The sequence below is a fragment of the Camelus dromedarius genome, chromosome 6, assembly GCF_036321535.1.
Source record: "Camelus dromedarius isolate mCamDro1 chromosome 6, mCamDro1.pat, whole genome shotgun sequence".
NCBI lineage: Eukaryota > Metazoa > Chordata > Mammalia > Artiodactyla > Camelidae > Camelus > Camelus dromedarius.
This window is the reverse complement of record NC_087441.1, coordinates 8,480,646-8,500,826: the sequence shown is the minus strand read 5'-3', so window position 1 is coordinate 8,500,826 and position 20,181 is coordinate 8,480,646. Positions and strand designations below refer to the sequence as shown.

Genomic DNA, 20,181 nt, shown 5'->3' with positions numbered 1-20,181 from the left:
TGGACAGCATTGAGGGGCTCAGAGGATACAATCTGCCCCAGACCGTGGCAAGAGGCAGCCTTCCCCTGTGCCTCTCATGGGAATGAGGAGTTGGCCAAGGGGCCGTGTCGCCTGCTGTTTTTACTCCCTGCCCCCAACCACACCCCAGGGACATGGGATCCTGGCATCTCCTGTACAAATGGTGCCCAGCCCACTTCCGCATCCAGCCTGCTATGGTTTTCCCCCAGGGCCCCCAGCAGACTGCACAGTGAGGGTGTCCACTCAGGTCCGGGGATGGTTAGGGTGTGGGTGCAGGGTGGGGGTGGAACTGGATGCAGACTGGCTGGGGTGTCCTCACGAGGTCCCTGCAGGGTCGTAGGGAGTAGGGGTGGCTCCCTCCGCTGACTGCTTTCTGGATCTGGCCTTCCAGTTAGTCCTGGGGAGTGTCCTTCTCAAGCCAGGAAGATAGAATGTGTTTTTTGTTTAACAGTTTGTGAGCTTGATTTAAACCTGACAGATAGTTGGACATAGAGGTGCTGGGCTCAATGGAACTCTGGTTCAGACCCTGTAGGTGTCAGGCCAGGTGTGCTCTGAGCACCTGGGTGGATTCAGGTCTCACTCTGGGACGTTCCCTGGGCACCCAGGGACCCCATGGTGATTTGTGGCTGCTCAGCTTCTGTTGCTGCACTGGGAACCTGGGGATGGGGAATATTTTCCCCTGTTTGATGTGTCCTGAAAGCCCTGGCAGGCTGTCCCAGGCTGAGACTTGGGAATTAGGTTGGGGTCCCTAAGCATTTCCCAGAGGGGCTGGGTGGCATGGTGGCCAGCCCACCTCCAGGGGAAAATCGGATTGAGCTGGCAAGGGTGTGTGCACCTGAGCGAGCAGAGGGCTGGAAGGCGAGACCCCAGAGCTGCACTGGCCTCTCCAGGCTGCAGTGACCCAGGGCCTTCACTAGATGGGGGATTGTCTGCCAAGGGTGACACCATACAGCCCTATTATAGGCAGTTCCTGTTTTGTGAATGCAAGTCGCTCTTGAGGACAGTTTAATGAAAACCTTAAAAATAGGCCTACCTTTGATCCAGGATTCTCTGGGTAGAATATCTCAGAAAATATTCACATACAAACCCATTTCACTTCAGGGATGTTTATTACAGTGTTTTGAATTTTCAGCTGGTCAAATAAACTGTGGTTCAACTTGATTATAATAGCTAACACTTAGGGGGCGCTTACCATGCACCAGGCACTGTCTGTGGTTTATATGTGTTGACTTATTCCGTCCTCTTAAAGATGCAGGTCCAATGGTCTCCGTTCACACTTGGAGGAACTGAGGCGCAGGGAGGCCTGAGAACTTGCATGAGGTTCCATTTCCAGTTAGTGGCCGGGCCATGATTTGAACAAGGCCAGAGGCTCCAGAGAGCAGTATGTTCACTAAGGAAATTCAATGTGTGTGTCGTTGTCCTTGTGCTTATCTGGGGTTTCAAAACGCATGCTCAGTCAGTGGAGACACGGGCTGCCGGTGAGCGTGGGCATCAATACGACATCCCGACTGTGACTGGGTTCTCATCACTTTTTGAGGAGTATTCACTCTTGGGGAAGCAGTCACCCACTTTCTGAGCAGTGCACGTGGCATTACAGAGGGGAGATCTTCGGGAGAAGAGTGCGGGCTTCAGTCCTGCGTTACTGCAGATCTGAGGCTCGTGCTGGGTCTAGTTCTTCGGTGAGGATGCCCCGACACCTAGAACAGAGCCCGATTAAACTCAAGGCTCTGAAGGAAGGGCTAGGTTTCTCCTCGTAGAGGCAGCAGGGAGACACCAGGCTCCCCAAGTGTGTGGGCTTGTTTTATCTGTCTGTTTATCATCTGAATGCAAGGACTGTCAAACAGGTAACATGTTGGACTGTGTCTTCCTGAAGCTCTCCAGTGTTTTGAGTGGGGAGAGATTCCTGAGTGAGTGTGCTGGGTGCCCTGCGGGAATGTAGCTTCCTGTCCTCTACTTGCTTGTTCTGGGGGCCTAAGGGTGGCTCTGCTAAGTGGGTGGATAGACTGTGCTTTGCACCCAAGGTGGGCACTGGGCGCCTGTTGTGGGGCCAGTGGAGCCAGCAAAGGGCCCCATTTAGGAAGGCTGGATGCACCTGGCTGGGTGGTGGAGGGGAAGCAGTCTGCACTCGTAGCTTATGAATAAAGCTGGAGAGTTGCCATTTGCTTGTCAAGCTTCCGGGTTCAGAAAGTGACTGCGGGCGGGAGGATTCACTCTGAGCATAGTAGATGTGAAGGTGGGCAGGGCAGCTCCTTCCGCTGGCCCAGTTCATGGGAGCAATTCCAAAGCACAGATGCAAAAGCCTGAACTTAATTTTAAAGCAGTTTTTTGAGGATATGGGACTCTCCCAGAGAGGCTTCTGTAATATCATGGGAGCTGGTACTTAATTCTATTCCTGCATCTGTGCCCACTTCTGCCCCGCCTCCCCCCCCCAGGGGGCTGCTAAAGCACAAAGAGCTGTCCCCCGACCTCCTGGACCCTCGTCCAGCCTGATGACAAGCTACTGTGCTCTAGCCTCTGACCCTTTCCTTGTTTCAGTGAAGCCGCGTGTTACCTGAGAGCAGGGCCTCAACTTCCGCCCCTTTTGCTCTTTGACAAGGTCTGAGGCGATGCTTGGGGCAAAACAGGTGTTAAGAAGGAAGAGGGACTTCCCCTGTGTCCTTTAAAGCACTGTGAGGTCTCACCGAACGGAACCCGGGCCACAGACATTCTCCTAGTTACGGTGTTGATGTGGGATTTGGGGGTGGGTCAGGAGAGGGCAGGGTGTTCAGGACTGATGCTCAGACCCAGTGGAGGACTGGGATTGTCCAGTCATCCATGAGGATCTAGGAAAATGGCCAGATTTAAGCAAGCAGGACTATGGCTTTTCTCTGCTGGTCAGCTGCCTGTTTGCTTTCAACTTGTATTGACTTATTACAATTGGTGGTAGCAATTCCTGCTCAGAAAAGGCAAACTACCTTCCTTTCCTCAGGTCTGACCCTGGAATGTCCTAGTGATAACACCTCCAAACCCTTCACCTGTTTCTGCTCCTGCCTTTTGGCAGGAGAAAGACCTGAATTCTAGCTCTGACTCAAGCTATTCCTTATCTGGGGGAATTCAGTTAAATGCTCCAGGTCTCAGAATCCTAATCTGAAAACAAATGAATGACGACCTGTATTGCCTCTCCTAGTCTCAGATCCCACGTGTCTTTAAAAAAAAAAAAGAAAGCTTAAACAGTAAGCATAAGCAAATAAGCAACACCCCTACTTTACACACTTACTTAAACTACCCAGAAATTTGAATATTAGGAGAAAGGACCTGGCAAGGTAGACTCTAAGGTGGCTCAGATCTAAGTCTGAGCTAAACCTAGGAATCTGATGCTGAACGTTTTTTATTGGAGAATTTGAAGAATTACGAATTAATTAAAATGCATCAGATTGTCTCTCCTTGAGCCTGTATCCCTTTCCTATAACCAACAGAATAATTTTAAGCCATAACTATTTAAGCTTAAATTATGAACATATGGTATTTATTAAAATATAAACTATGCTAATTCAGTAGCTCTTTTAGCAGATTCTTATTAATATCCACTGGCATTCTGAAAATCATACCTTTGCCATATTGCATCACTTTTTCTTAACAGTCTGGACTGGAGAAGGGAGCTGTGTGTCTGGGGATGTGTGGGCTTGTTTTATCTGTCTGTTTTTATTGCCTGTGCCTTGCACGAACTTAGCTTCACCATGAATCTTATCCGTGGCTGATGAATATTGTATGTTGGAAAAACTCTTTAAGCTGAGACAGTTCTCTGCTGCTCCGACTTCCCTACAAGCAGAGCCGAGGTCAAGCAGGCCGACCTGGATTGTCCTGGCAGAGAGGAGTGATGGGGAGGCTGTCAGGTGTGGTGGCAGTGCATGTGCCCCGGCCAAAAAGAACAGTGATGCTCACGTCACAGCCTGTTTCAACGATGGACTTGTTTGTTTTTATTGAAATGGTGTGGATAAATGAATATTGGAAAACGAGGACTAGAAATAACTTGCCACCCACCCAGGCCTGAGCCGGCCCCTTATAGTGGTACCTGCTTCTCCAGGATGGGAGGAGTCAGTAGACCAGGTGGGAAGGAGCCAGTGGACCAGGAGGGGAAGAGCTGGTGGACCAGCAAGGAAGAGCCATAGTCAGAACACATCTGTTTGGGTAGCATGGGAGGGCCAGCAGCAGAGCTGCAAGAATGGAATTCCACCGTGCAATTGTATGTCTCTGGAGTGGACAAACAGAACCTTATAGTCCTAATTTCTAAAGGCTACTTGCCTCTTTCTCCAGACACACAGTGTTTGGGAGTGAGAACTGAGAGATTTTGTCTGGTAGTATAAATTGATTTTAACCAGAAGTAATAGAACTTTATTGTTATTCCTTCTTTCTTTCTTTTAAATTGAAGTATAGACAGTTAACAATGTTGTGCCAATTTCTGGTGTACAGCATAATGTTTCAGTCATACATATACATACATATATTCGTTTTCATATTCTTTTTCATTATAGGCTACTATGAGATATTAAATGTAGTTCCCTGTACTATACAGTAGACACTTGTTGTTTATCTATCTTATATGTAGTAGTTAGTATCTGCAAATCTTGAACTTCCAATTTATCCCTTCCTACCTCCTTTCCCTCCAGGTAACCATAAGTTTGTTTTATATGTCTGTGAGTTTCTGCTTTGTAAAGAAGTTTATTTGTGTCTTTTTTTTTTTTTAGATTCCACATATGAGTGATATCATATGGTATTTTTCTCTTTCTGCTTACTTCACTTAGAATGATGATCTCCAGATCCATCCATGTTGGTGCAAATGGCATTCTTTTATTTTTTATGGCTGAGTAGTATTCTGTTATTATTTCTTTAAGTTTTGCTGTTTGTTGACAGGGGAAGAAGTATGGTTTCCATTAGGGTGTTAAAAGTATTGACATTTGCAAAGCCCGCAGGAGTCTGGGATGGGAACACAGGGGATCACAGGCCCCCATGCCAGGTTCTGGGGTGAGGTGGGGGGTTTCCTCCCAGCAAGGGTGAGGGGGTAGGAGTGGTGGGTGAGGAGAGCTGAACTCCTGTTCCCTTCCCAGCTCCCCTGCTTTCCAGTCTGTGACTGTGCGTCTGAATCTGTCCAGAGGGGACACTTCTGCTAATTCACAAAAAGGTACCATATGGACTGGAGGCTGCCCTGGAGAAAAAGTGGACAGTTAAAGGCCTTTTCTAACTTGTGTGGTAGTGATAAAATTTTCATCCAACCACAGAACTGGTGTTTGCAGCCTGCCTCTACAACACAGGAACAGATGACATAAAGCACATATATGGAGTGAGAAATTCTAGTAACACCCATCGCCTGCACATGAACGGCTCCAGACTTCAGGGGTTTCTGGGTGTGTCCAATTTCAGCGGTACCCTCCCCCTTTAGGTTTCTGGGTCAATTTGCTGTTAGGAAAATTAGGTTCCTGACAGCTTATTAGAATTTTGTCTTAAAAGGGTAAACAGACCCAGAAAAAAGAGTTGAGGGGGGATCCTGTACGGAAAGGCTGTGAGCTTTAGAGGATGAACTTTGTGGCTTCAGTTCAGTCCCTGCCTTTGTCCTGGGCCTTCTAAGAGTCGTCTGTCTTGTGGCTTCTGTCTTCCCCACCCCTGAACACTCTCAGGTCTTTGGGAGCAGATGATAAGATCATACACTTAGGAAACCCAGGAGATGGATCCGAAGTCCCTATGAGTGCGGTGATATCACGTCTGGAACTTGCTTGGCAACACTCCAGGAGACAGACAGACGGACACACTTGCACACACAGTGGAGATGGGAGAATAGCTGAAATAAGATTGGGAAAATGTTGATCCCATTGCAGCTGGGTGATAGGCATTCATTAGACTTAGTGAATTAATACATTGGCTGCTTTTCAAGCTCAACAGATAAAAATCGATAGTTTTCCCATATACCATCATTAATCAATCAGAGTATGTAGTAGGAAAAAAAAAAGATTCCTCTCCCAGTGACAGCAATTTCTGGAAACAAACATAATAAAATATGTAAAGCCTCAAAGAAGAAAGTTGTAAAACTTTACTGGCATACTGAATAAATGGAAAAGTACAGCATATTCTTGGGAAAGGAACATCGACATTGTAAAAATGTTTGTTCTCCAGTTAATATGGAAGTTCAAGTGTCTGTGAGTAAAATCCAGTTAAACTCTGGGCAGTGGGAGTTTGATATAAAACTTAACTGGCTGATTTTGTAGTATATCTTGGGTGGGTAGAGCTCAGTGATAGAGCACATGCTTAGCATGCACGAGGTCCTGGGTTCAATCCCCAGCACCTCTGTCTAAAAAAAAAAAGTACATAACTTAATTTTTAAAGAAATAAATTGTATCTGGGCCTCCTACACACTTAAACTTGCCCTTCTCTTAATCCTCCCGTTTTGTAGTGGCAGCCCCTGTGGGTGGACAGATGCTCGGACAGAACCGTGAGTCATCCAGTCCACCAGCAAACCTAGACCACTTTACCTCCGAAATATATCTGCATCCCACTCGTTCCCCTGTGGCAGCTGCTACGGCGCTAGTCCAGCCACCGCCCTCCCGCTCGTGGACTGCACCCCACCTCCTAATGAGCCCCCCGCTGCCACTCTGGGGCCGCCCCCCGTCGATCCCACACGGCGGCCTGACCACGCCTGCATGGCCCAGTCCTCTGCCCTGGCTCTTTCTCCAGCCTCGTCCCCCACCATTTCCTGGGCTCACGCCTCCTGAGTAACCCTGACCGGTTCCTGCCTCCGCATCTCTAAACGTGCTGTGCCCGCCGCCCGCGATGCGCTTCCCAGACCTCTGCCTGACCCCCTTGTCCTCACGTAGGCCAAACTCAGGGACTCGGGCGAGATGTTCCTGACCTCCCTGGCCAGCTAGCCCATGACCTTCACGCCCCCTGTCTCTGTCCCCTCACCTGTTTTCTTGTCTTTGTAGCACTCATCACCGAAATTACCTTACTTATTTACTTACGATGTCTGTTGTTTGTGAGAATGCCAGCTTCTTGGGATGCTGTAGGTTGCATTGTGTCTCCCCAGAAAGATACATTCAAGTCCTAATTTCCAGTAAGTCACCTTACTGGAAAATAGGGTCTCTGTCACCATAATTAAGATATAAATTAAGATGAAGTTGTACTGGAGTAGGGTTGGTCTTTAATACAGTAGGACTGGTGTCATTATAAGAAGAGAGACACAGAGACAGATACGCACAGAGGGGGGAATGTCCCGTGAAGACCAGAGCAGAGGGAAGACGGCCTTGTGAAGACAGAGGCAGAGAGTGGAGGGGAGCTGCCACCAGCCTGAGAACACCTGGGGCCACCAGGAGCTGGAAGAGGCAGGAAAGATCCTCCCCGGGAACCTTCAGAGGGAGCGTGGCTCTGCCAACACTTGGATTTTGCAGCTGTTTAATAAACTGCATTGCTCCAATCCCCCAGTTATGGTACTTTGTTACAGCAGCCCCAGGAAACTCGTAAGAGTTGGGAGGTCTTCACAACACTGTCGGACGTGAGGGGTGGCTCAGGAAACACCGCTGCATGATGAAGGAATGACCAAAATAGCCGATTTTTTTTTAAAAGATTGGATTAGACTTGATCTACCAGACAGTAAATCATACTGTAAAGCTGTAACAATGGTGTGTTAGGCAAAAAAATCAATAGACTAGAGGAGAGGGCTCAGAACAGACTCATGTAAATAGAGTAATTTAGTTTATTATTAAGGTGATCATTTAAATCAGCCAAGGAAAAGGTAGATAATAAATGGTGTTTGTGCAGTTGGGCCCTTCCCTTATTCAGCCAAATATTCAGCCCCCCTCAGCTGTCTGGTCAGAAAGGAGAAAGGTGGAAACCTCACCTGCCCGCACGTCCCTGCCGGCTGACGCTCTTCGGGGACCAAGTGGTCTCTGCAGCAGTTCATGCAGGTGACTGACTGCTTGTACAGCCGTCCATTGGTAACTAGCATCTCTCTGGCTTAAAGCCTCATGCCCAAAGAAGCCAGTATCTCTTATAAAACCCCCATAGATGTGGATTCCAGGGTTCACGGAGGGGCCTCCCTAGTTGCAAGAGTTGTCACGCTTAAGGAAGCCCCAGGCCTAGTGTCCTCATCAGGGGGTTATCATTTATGAAGTTCATTTTTACTGTAAGCGGTGTTGTCTTAGTGACATGGCTGATATTTTACCTTTATAGAGTTCCCAGGGAACCAGAGCTAGAGAGTTAGAAAAAGGTGGTTTTCTTTTTTTTATTATTCTTTTTTGTGGGGGGAGGTAATTAGGTTTTTATTTATTTATTTTAATGGAGGTGCTGGGGATTGAACCAGGACCTTGCGCATGCCAGGCATGCATTCTACCACTGAGTTATACCCTCCCCCCTAGGAAAAGGTTTTGTCAAGCCCATGTGGACATGAATGAAGTTAGAGCCCTACATTAAATCATATGTTAAAATAAATTCCTGAGGTATTTAAGAGTTAAATGTAAAGAAATCTCACTTTTAAAGTATTAGAAGAAAATATAGGACATGCTTTCACAGTGGTATGGAAAGCCTTTCTAGGCAAAGCATAAAACTCAGGAGTCATAAAGGGAAAAAAGCTGAAAGATTTAAGAACTGCTTTTTATTGAAATATAATGTCTACAGAAAAATGAACACATCCTCAGTGGACAGCTCCATGAATTTTCACAGAGTGAAGGCACCACGCACCAGCGTGAAGATGTGGAAACAGCGTCGGCGGCACCCTCAGACCCCTGCTCCTCCTTCACCCCGTGTCAGACTCATAGATTTGATTACATAAAAATGTAAAACTCTGGGATATCAAAAGACACCATAAATGCAGTTAAAAGACGAGCGACAGCCTGGAAGGACTGCGCGCGGCCCTCTGCGGCATCTGTGAGGGCAGAGACTGACGAGCACGGTGTGCTGTGGAAGCACACCTGTAGGTCACGACGTACCAGGACACGTAGTTCAGCAGAAAAATTGGCAAAAGCCATAGTAAGTCATTCTTAGAAGGAGGAAAACAAATGGCCCAAGCAGCAGAGCGAGCGGGTGGCTGAGGGCAGCCTTGGGTGGCTGGGTGCCTTCCTCTCTCTGCCCCATTCCTCTTGCGTCCCCCTGCTGTGATTCAGGCGCTGAAGTCCGGAAGTCCCGGCTGACAGACAGTGCACTCAGCGCCACCCTGCCCTCCTGGCCTGCTGCTGTGCCGTGTCTGTTCCCCTGAGCCCCTTCCCTCCCCACCGCCGCCCCTGCACACATTTGGTTCTCCTGACTGGTCCCCAGCTCAGCCCCATCCACTCCCAGACAAGCCCAGGCTTGACTTGTCCTGTAGGGGACACTCCTGCTCAGGCTCCTGCCAAGCTCGGCGCAGGGCCGGAACGTCAGGGCAGGGCTCTGGCCCTTGGGGCATGAGCAGCAGCTGCGACAGGACCAGGAGTGGCAGGAAGTGGGACGGGGCCACCATGGCCAGAGTTTGGGGCGGGAGGGATGGCATCTGTCTGAAAAAGCCAGGGTTGGGGAGGACAAAACAGGCCCCCTGGAGGGATTGTGGGCAGGCGTCAGAGGCATTCTGTAAAGGCAAGCTTCCTCAGAGAGGGGCTCCCCACACAAAAGGATTTCACGGGCAGATGACTGGGGGAGTCTGGAGCCGGTCCCCCTTGGAGATGGGTGACTCAGGGCAGCATATGAAGGGTGGTGAGGCCCTGCAGTAAACCCACCTGCTGAGCCAGCCCGGCGTTCCCCAAACACGTCTGACCTTTTGTTCACAGAACACACACCAACATCTGAGGGTAACCGGTGTCCCTGGGGGTGCACCTGGGGACTCCCTGCTGGGACGCAATGAAGACTCTAAGGCCAGGTTCTGACCCTGCCTCAGGCCTCTCAGTTTCCAAGACTGGAGCTAATTCCAGGTACAGAAAGCCTTTGAGGGGTGGTTTCCAGATCAGTGAAGCGGTGTAACTGGGTTCACTTGAGAAGATTTCTTCTGCCCTTTTGTCAAAAAAAGTGTGGCCGTTTTCCTTGGACGCTGGGTGGGGCCTCCGTGAATAAGCAGGTGTGTTTAGTTAATAGACACACGTGGAGAAAGAGGCCAAACCAGTCACAAGCTACGCCCCCGCACATCGCAGATATGTGGGGGTGTATCACAGTGTTATTAGTATGTCTGTTTCGAGTTGAGCTTCCCCCATCTTCCCTGGACCCATGTGCCGCCGAGTGTCACAGGTCAGGGGTCCCCAAAGAGCGTGGCTGCAGCACCTTGACAGTGTGAGCATCTGACACAGGTGAACAGCCTGCACCGGTCAGGTCCCTGATGAGTCTGTCCAAAGAAAAAATTTCCAAAAATCAGAGAAGCCTGAGAAGTGAGTTATGGGCTGTTGTCTGGATGCTGGATGAAAATGTAGAGTAGGAATCGACTTTCAGGGGGTTGATCAGCTCTCATCCCAGCCTCCTGGAACCTTATCCTGTCCTCACCTGATGCACTCCCCCAAACCCAGCCTCGATGGAGGCGGGGTTGGTGTCTGTGCCTTGCTGCTGCTCCCAGACCCCAGACCCAGTCCCTCCTCCCTCCCTAGAAGCCTGCCTTCTTCCTGGCCACCTCCTGTAATGGAGGGCTGGGCTCCTGGCGCCCCAGGCTCTCCTGCCACGCCTCCTGCCCCATCCTAGGGGAGGTCGTGCGCGTTAGCCCCGCTGGCCTCTCACTGCCCTTCGTCCCTTCCATCTCCCGTCACAGCACTAACCGTCTCATCACCAGTTAGTGCGACCCCTGCAAGTGCAGCATCAAAGGTCCTTCTCTGCTGCCTTCTGCCCTCCTAACCCCTCAGAACCTCCACGCAGACCGTTGGTCTACGGCCCCTGATCCTTCCCACTGTCCTCCCTCCCCTCCCCTCCTCTCCTCCCTCCTTGTCCTGCGTCGATTCTCTCCATGCTGCAGATTCCTGTCTGGCACAGCCTCCACTCTCTCTCCTTCGTACTTGCCAGGCAGAGTCCCCATTGCTGCGTAAGTCCTCTCCCTTCCAGTCCACGCCGGCCCCCTGCTGCTGGATGGGCTGGAGGAAAACCCCATCAAGTGGACACGTCTGTCCCAACTTCATAAAGGTTCTGGGTGCTGCTCAGCAGTCTTCGGGCATTTGCCTTGCCAGACTTCTCTTCCGCTCCCCAGGGTGATGACTTCACATCGCCTCAAGCCTTGCACACCTGGTCCCTCCCAGCTGATGATCTCACCCCCTCTTTCACTGAGAGGATGAAAGTAATTAACAAGAGGACGTTGACAAGCCCCGTCACCTCATCCGCCTGCCCTGCGCTGCTGGCACCGCCGCCCTGTTACAGAGCATGACCTCGGTTCTCCTGCTCTTCCGCCTTTCCCCCTGGTCCTGTCCCCTCTCACCTTTGAAGCCTTTGCTCCCAGCTTCCCCCTTTCCTGCTTAGCTAGGTGATGTCCTCCATCACACCAGCAGACTGTCATATCTCATGGTAAGAAACGCCCTCTCTCGACCCCACCCCTCTGCCTCCTTTCTCCGTTCCCTGACATGAAGGGGTTTCCGCGTGTGCTGTCTGCACTCTCCCTCCTCCCGCTCTCCCTAGACGCGGTTCCAGCCAGGCTTGGGTGCACATCACCACTCTGAAGCCCTTTCCCCAGAGACTGCCGCCTTGCAGGACCCCGTGCAGATCTGTTTTCCTTCCAGCAGCATTGCCCAGGTCATCACACCTCCTTTCTGAAGGACGCTTCTTCCCCTGGGCATATTTCTGCCTCCCTGCTGCTTCCCCAGGGCCTAGAGCAGCACCTGGTGCACAGTAGGCATCCAGCATCCTTCCTGAGTGATGGAACTGAAGTGTGAAAGGGTGTGACTTTCCCCTTCTCTCCCTCCCTGTACTCCTGTAGCATGGAAAGATGTACATGGATCACACTACATGGCTCTGAAGGTGTGTGTGTGTGTGTGTGTGCGTGCACATGGAAACAGGGCTTCTCTGTGAGGGAGGAGGCACTCAGGTGGGGCTGCAGCAGGACTGGGAGGGGCATTCGGGTGGAGTAAGGAAGTACTTCTTCCTGAGTAAGTAAGAAGATGGAAAGTACTGAGAAACTGGCTTGGCCAGTCAGAGAAGAAACTGGAAAAGTAGCTGGGAGTGGAACCTCCAGCGCCAGGCCCAGACCGGGGACCTAATTTGTTAGTCATAGGAGGCAAACTGAAGGGTTTGTTGAATGAGGAAGTGACACACCAGGCCAGGATCCGGAGGAGTCGTGTGGGGCAGGGGGAGGGATGGAAGGCCCCAGTGCGAGGTCTGTGGCCGAGCCTTGCAATTTGCCCCGAAGGATCTACCTCTCCCCTACGTCTAAAGAGCACACGCACACGTGTGTAGACTTGCGGGTATTTTTATGCTCATTCTTGTTCCCTGCTGGGTGGGAGGACCTATGGCCACCCTGGCCCTGCCCAGGGGCCTCCATCGCCTGGCACTGTCAGAAGCTTAGTCAGCACTGCGTCTTTTTAAGACCTGGATTCCTGGGGAAAAAAAGACTCAACTAGAAAGGCTCAGTGGCCAGCCATGCCCTCAAGCCCTCTTGTGCGAGGAGCTGGCCTCCTCCCCGAGCCTGGTCAGCTCAGTCACCACTGACCTCGGTGCCAGGAGGGGCATTGATCCAGCTGCTTATCCAGCTGTGGCTGCAGGACACCATGTGTTGTCCTCTGATTTTCTCTGGCGGGTGATGCACGCGAGCACAGCCTTGGTGGAGGCGGTGCATCTGCTTAGTAATGTTTTTTTGAGTGTCCTCCCCTACCCCCCACTGGCTCCTTCATGTGGCTTGGACTTTTGGAGAGAGAGGTGGTGGGGAGGGCAGGAGAGTTTCTTAGTGGGGCTGACGTGCCTGCCCAGTGGCTTTTGTCTTGGCTCTCAAGCTTCTGTTTCAGACCGATGTTTTGATTTCCACTTTGCTTAGCAACCCTCCTGTAGCCTCCATCACCCGCCCAGGGAGGAAAGCCATTGTCTGTCTGGAGAGTTGCATTAGCTCCCAACTGACAGTTCTGGAAGGAACAGCCGCAGGTCAGTCTGAGCTGAGCTCAGAATTAGCCCATGAAGCAGACACCGACCTTGATCTTGATTCTATCCTCTTGAGACCATGCAATACAAGAAGCTGGTTTAATATCGGGCACAAGAATGCAGCCACAAATGGTACCTTCATCTTGAGTCGTCTGCACTGTGGGACTGTCCTACTTATTTTTCTGACCTGTGGGCTGGACTTTGCTGGAATTTCCTTGAGGCGTGTTACTGTGGAAAATATTATGACAGCAAGAAGCACATGTGGTTGGTTTGAGTATTGATCCAGACCGGCTGCCTGCTGACCAGGAACACGGCCTTCCTGGCCCGGGTTCTAAGGAGCAGAGCCGACCCTGGCTACGGCGGTGAGCACGGTGGCTCCCACGGAGACCTGCCCGGCCCCGGGACGTCTGATGACAGAGCCCTGCCCTACGAACCAGAATCCCTGGTCCTGCTTTGGGGCAAACACCGTTTCCCCTGCAGGCCTCTTACAGGGGGCCTTTCACCCCCACTCCCCGTGGCTACTAGACCTGGAGGTGGGATGCGTGTCCCCCAGGCTCCTCTTGGCTGCCTCCACATCGTTCTCCTTCCCTTCACCATAGAAGCACTCAACTTGGAATCTCATGTCCTGCACCCACCAGGAGGTCCTCCTGGGTTCATCTGAGCATCCAAACTGTCAGCACCCCGCTTGGCATCCAGGATGGGAACCACAGCTCGCTGGTGGGGCCGCATGGAGTGTCCTTCTCTGGAGTCATCCACACAGCAGCCCTGTGAGTCCACACGGCCTTTGGGAGACCCCAGGTGCTGCTCGCTCACGGGCCATGGGCGCCAGGGCTGCCTTGCTGAGAAGCCTCCCTCCCGCAGGGTCTGGTGTCAGGTCCAGTGGCTGAGCTTCCAGCTCCCCTTAAAGGACAGCTCCACGCAAGAGTCTCCGCTGGCCTCTCACTGTCTGGTCACCTGTGGTTCCTCCGGAACAAGGCCTTCTATCGGGTCTATTTTTATCATGAGCTATGTTGTCTAGAAACAGAGACAACATTTATCCGGTTTCCAAGGAAACAGGACTAGAAAGTTAACCTAGGGTCAGATTCTCTTGCAGGCTCTGCCAATCCTTTGTCTGCACTCACCATGGAACCACGTCACTCTCTGCCCCTCCTTGAAATTTGTTCCTTGATGGTTTTATCTTCCTCTCTGTCAGCCTCTTCTGCACTGAGTCCTGCCCTCATTCTTAGAACCTTCAGTTGCCTGTTGATCCTTCTGATGGCCTTGACCTTTCGTTCCCGCCCTCCCACCCTCCAGGGAGTGTGTCCTCCACCTGGGCTCCGCTGCTCCCTCCCATGGCATCTCCCTCTGCCCTCTTGCCAGACGTCCTGCTTTTCATCTTCCACCTTCGTCTTTCCAGCTCATCCCTCAATCCCCCAGTTCCCACCATCTTGACCGGCAGGGGCTGCACGAACCTGCCACCTCTTTCAGTCCCTCCTCAACCTCCTGCCCTCTCCCTCCTTCCCACCCCTGCCCTTCTCTTGCTCCGTCCTACTCACTCTGTGAAACCACTGGGGAGCGCCTGCTCTCCTCACCTGGACCTGCATCTGTGCAGCTGGAAGTTTCTGGAGATGACCCCCGCCCCCATGCCGATGGGTCTCATTGCCCCTTCGGGGTCCTGGGGTCCAGGTGGGCCTTTCAGTTACACTCCTGTATCCCACTCGCCCTCCCACCCCCCAGACAGCTGCCCCACACCTGTCCCTCCCTGCTCTGCCGCACCTCCGCCTCCTCTCAGAGCTGATGGGTTGCTTCTCCTGTCACTGAGAAAACTGAAGCAGGAGAGGATTTCCATCTGTGCCTGCGCCACAGCCACCCACCACCACATCTGTCCCTGTGTCTCCTCTCCTGTTGCCACGCGTGGACTCGGTGTCCAGTAGCCCCCAACTCACTGCCCCGTCCAGGGCTCTGCTCCGGCGGGTCCCGCTCTGTCCTGCTCCAGCAGCTCTTACCCGCCCTGGACCATTTCTACTAGCGCACTAACTGGTGTTAACTCCCCCTCTTGGAGGAATCTTTAGACCCCACTTCCCACTCTACAACCTCCCATTTCTCTACACACACACGCATACACGCACGCACACACACAAACACGCACATGCACGCACACACGCGTGCACACACATGCCCACAAGTTCCTCAAAGAAGTGTCTCTGCTCATCATCTCTGTTTTCTTTCTTCCTCTCAACTCAGGTTTTTGTCCCTCACCTTTATGGCAATCGCTCTTCTTGGCTCACCTGTACGTAACTAAAATGACAAATGCTTGGCCCTCACGTTACGGGACATGGAGCAGCGTCTGGCCTCTCGGACCCCTCTTGTCTCCTTGAAACGCTCTTGTCCTGGCTTCCGACACCACGCACTGCTGGTTCTCCTCGTATCTTTTTAGCCACTTCTCCTCCATCTCCCCATCCTATGAACACACTGTCCCCTAAACGCACTCCCTAGACGGTCTCCCCTGATCTCATGACTTTAAGTACCTTCTGCTTGCCGGGGAAGCCCAGTTTCTATCTTCAGCCAGACGTCTCTGCTGGACTCCAGATGCACAGCTCCATCCTCGACATCTCCACCCGGGGGCCGATGAGCACCTTGGGCCTTATGGGCCCGTCTGACTGACCCGAGCTCCTGGTGTGCTGCCCAGGCCTGGCCCGTCTGTCTTCTCGGACACCGTGAGCGATGGCCACAGCATCCTGTTAGGTGTTCAGGAGCAAGGCATGGCATCATCCTTGAACCCTGCCTTTCTCTCATGTCTGTGCACAAATCCTTTTGGTTCCACCTTCAGAATATTTGCAGCTACTTGATGATGCTAAGGAATTACGGTTAAATTTGTTTTAGATGTGATAGTATTAAGATTTCATTTAAAAATTTTTTTTATTTTTGGGGGGAGGTAATTTGGTCAGTTGGTGTTTGATTGATTCATTCATTCATTCATTCAGTGGAGGTACTGGGGATTGAACCCAGGACCTCACTCATGCATGCTACCACTAAGGTATACCCTCCCTGTTACATTTTTTAGGATAACCCTTATCTTTTTGAGACTTACTGAAATATGTATAGATGAAACTATTCAAAGTCTGGGATTCCCTTGGAATAATCTCAGGCAGCGGTTCTCACCGGGAGGACTCATGAAAACACAGATTCCTGGGCCTCAGGCCCAAAGTTTCTGATTCAGTAGGCCTGGGCGGGGCATCTTATCTCCAGCACCGCTTGATGCTTATTGTCCGAGGGCTACATTCCAAGCCTGATCTAAGGTGTAGGAGAGCAGGTGCGGGGTGTGAATGAAATAAGGTTGGGCGTGAGTTGATAGCAGTTGGAGCTGGTGGATACACAGGGTTTGTTACACTACCCTGCTTTTCTTTATAAGTTTCCATAATAAAAAGTGTGTGTGTGTGTGTGTGTGTGTGTGTGTGTGTGTTCCCAGCACCTCCATTCCTACCACCCTGGTCTGAGCATCGTCTCTTGTCTGGATCACTGTCGCCTCCTCCCTGGTCCCCTTGCCTTTCCCTTGCCTCTCTTAGAATCTCTTTTCAACAGAGCAGCCAGAGAGACCTTCAAAACCCTGCAGTGCCTCCCTCTCACTCAGAGTGAAACCCCAAGTCTTTTTATGACATAGAAAGCACTTTGCAGTGTGTCCCCAACTCTGTGTCTTCCGTCAGACATACTGATCTTGTTGGTCCTTGGACATACCAGGAATGCTTCTGCCTCAGGACCTTTGCGTGTGCTCTTTTGGGCCTGTAATGCTCCCCAACTCCCCCTCAGCCACCTGTCTCTTTTCCTTTGTCTACATTCAAAGGTCTCTTCAGCAGTGAGGCCTTGTCAGACCACCCTGTGTAAATTCCACACCCCCCACTCCCTCCCCCTCTTCCCTGCTCCCTTTTTCTCCTCAGCTCACATCATGGTCTGTATTGTGCTCTTGTTCCTGGCACTGCACAGGCCCTGCCACTCCGTCACCTTTGTGGGTGCCTCATCAGGGTCACTGCTTCCAGCCTCCACCCCCACCGGGTTGGCCTCCACTGTCATCACTCATCCATTCATGACATGTGTCCCTTCTGCCCAGTGTCTGCCTCGGCTGGCTCTGCTGTAGATGAGTTTGGGTCTGTTTGGATCCCCGCCGGAGCCCCATCTTAGGATGGTGCCAGTTGCAGTTCGTTCCTGAATACATGTTCACTGAATGAATAGCTGAATCCCAGGGCGAGAGGTAGGAGGAAGAGAGTGGGAGAGTGAATGAGGGGCCCCGATGGCGAGGGTGTGGGGGAAGCAAAAACATTCTCACATGGAAAAAGCTACCGGAAATGCCACATGGAAGACAGGAAAGTTCTATTTTTGAGACATTAAGCAAGGAAGGACAGAAGTTGCGAATGGGCAGACCAAATACAGACTGCAGAGGTGTGTGCAGCCCACATGCTGCTTAAAATAAATCTGGATTGGTTGCCAACACTGAGAAATCGGGAGTGTCCTATTTCTCTCAAAAAACTGGAGCCCTGAGGGCACTGGGCTGGTTTGCCCGCCTGGGGGCAGCTGGCGGGAATGGACCGTGTGTCCCCTTGGCGGGGGGGAATTGGCCTCTGGTCACCCACGGCCCCTTCCAGCAGTTTCATTCATTCGTTAACTCCCTGGGACTTATACACATTTGGTTTGTGACCTCCCTTTTGAAGAGCAAACTGGATTTCTTCTTCCTTCGAACTTAAGTGAGGAAATAGTTATTTGGGGCGAGCAGCGGTGTTGGGTAGTTTTGAAACAGGCTGCCTGGGAGGCCAGGCCTCTGGGAGTGCTGGCGGTGGGGCTGTGAGGTCAGCGAGGGGGGCCCTACCTCACAGGGCTGGGATGCATCCTACTTATACATTGGGGGGGTCAGAAGGAGCCTTGGAGAGGAAGACGTTGGTAAAAGGAGAGATGGTCTGCAGCTAGTCTGGGCTTTGACAGGACTGGCTCATCAAAGGAAAAGGCTGCCGAGTCTCATGGGTTCAGTGTGTCCCCAAAAGATATGTGGATGTTGTAACTCCCAGTACCTCAGAATGTGACCTTATTTGGAAATAGGGTCATTGCAGGAGTAACTGGTTAAGTTGGGATGAGGTCATCCTGGAGTCAGCTGGGCCCCAAATCCAATATAATGGAGTGTCCTTTGGAGAGCAGAGAGACACACGGACACACAGGGAGAAGACAGCCAGGTGATGGAGTGATGCAGCTGCAAGCCCAGAAGGACCAAGACGGACGGCCACCACTAGCCAGGACGAGGCGGGGAGACCCTCCCCTGGAGCCTGCAGAGCAGGTGTTGCTGCTGACACCTTGCTTCCAGGCTTCCAGCCCCCAGAGCAGAGAGCTGATAACGTTTCGTTGTTTTAAGCCACCAGCTTGTTTACAGCCGGTCTGTTTGTGGTGCAGGAAAAGCATCTTCTCCCAGGACTCTCATGCGCACTAAGGTCGTGACCCAGCACGAGTCACTCCGTGTAAAAGTTGGGGATAATGGCGTTGATTACGTATTAGGGCGTCAATAATTTACAGGATTCGACTGGGACAAGGTGGCCTGGTAGTGTTGTGCTTGTTTGTTTTAAAAATAGGATGAAAAGTCTTCTTTTATCTGTGTTTAATTTTCCCAGTGATGGGGGGAAGTGAAGTGCACACTTGTCCTCTGAGATCCAAGGGCTCAGCTTTGTTTCCAGTTTTCTCCCGCGGTCACGTTCCCGCCTCTGACGTGTGGCGGTGACCATGCTGCTTTGGCTGGCAGTCTCCCGGCACCTTTTTTCTTGGGTCAGGATTGCTGGCAGCGGGGCACGAGTGCAGAGACTCCCTTGTTTTATGGTCGACAAAGTGAGACCCAGACGATACTCAGGATTTGGGGTTCTGTTCAAAGGCTTTATAAATCCCTGAGGGTTGGAATATATATATTTTGCAGTTATTCACTTGCACTTGATAACTTGTCCACAGAGGTGAGCCCAGGAGCTGCCCAGTTTACCTCTCCCTGGTTGGACCAGGAGATGCTGTGTGTGGCTGTGGAAGGGCCTGCAGCAGGGATGTTTGCTTCCACCTATGAGGTTGGGATTTCACAGGACTTAGCTGTCCTGGAGCAGGCCGTTTCCAGGACGGCTCTGTGGGCACATGGCACCGGGCCCGTCCTTTAATGGCAGGCTTGTCACCACCCTGGGCAGAGGATGCCTTTGATCTCGGCTGGGAGCCAACTCTGGGATGGAGAGGATGCCTCGTCCTCCTCGGTAACGTCAGTGTTGGAGCAGGAGACCCGTGGGCTCTGAGAAGTGGGCTGTCTCCATCTGTGGGCCCCACAGATGTCCACATCCTAACCCCCAGCTCCTGCGAGTGTCACCACATGTGGCAGAAGGGACTTTTCAGATGAGATTAAAGGCCTTGAGATGGGAGAGATCAGGGTTATCTGGGGGCCCAGTGTACTCACACAACGGTCCTTAACAGATGGAAGAGGGAGGCAGGAGAGGGAGGGAGAATGAGACGTGGAGATGGAAGCAGAGATCGGAGTGATGCTTTGAAGAGGGAGGAAGGGACCAGGAGCCAGGCAATGTGGGCGTCTCTAGAAGCTGGAAAAGGCAGGGAAATGGGTTCTTTCCTTGAGCCTCCAGAAGGAACACCATCCTGTCGACACCTTGATTTTAACCCAGTGAAACCCACTCCAGAGACCTCAGACCAGCAGATTTACAAGTTCACAAATTTGTGTTGTTTAGGGCCCCTGAGTGTGTGGTCGTTTGTTAATGCAGTGGTAGGAAACTAACACATCATTCCACCACCTCCCAGCTGCTCGGCATCCTCTGAGGCAGGTCGATGGAGTAGGCAGGGCTGTGGCTTCCCAGTCCTTTTAGTAATTACCTTTAGGTTACTCTGCTCCTTCCCCTCCATCCGCCCCCCCCCCCCCCGCCAAAAGCCTAATCAATTAGGGAAAGACACGTGACTATTAGAAGGAAATGTAATTTATTAAACTGGTTCTTAACCTTTCTGGTGTCACTAACTCCTTTGAGATTCTGATGAAAATTTTGAGTCCTAGCCTCATAAAAATATACATCAAAAAATTCTCATACAATTTTAGAGATTATACAGATTCCCCCAAAAGCACTCTGTGAAGCTCCAGGGTCTGCGCAGGCCGTCCTGTCTCCCAGA

At 51.6% G+C, this 20,181-nt stretch overlaps 1 protein-coding gene across 6 annotated transcripts in view; it reads left to right on the top strand.

The window, feature by feature from the left end:
* SYNJ2 (synaptojanin 2) overlaps nucleotides 1-20,181 on the top strand; it is an 89,786-nt gene that overhangs the window by 4,754 nt on the left and 64,851 nt on the right. The window lies entirely within an intron of this gene.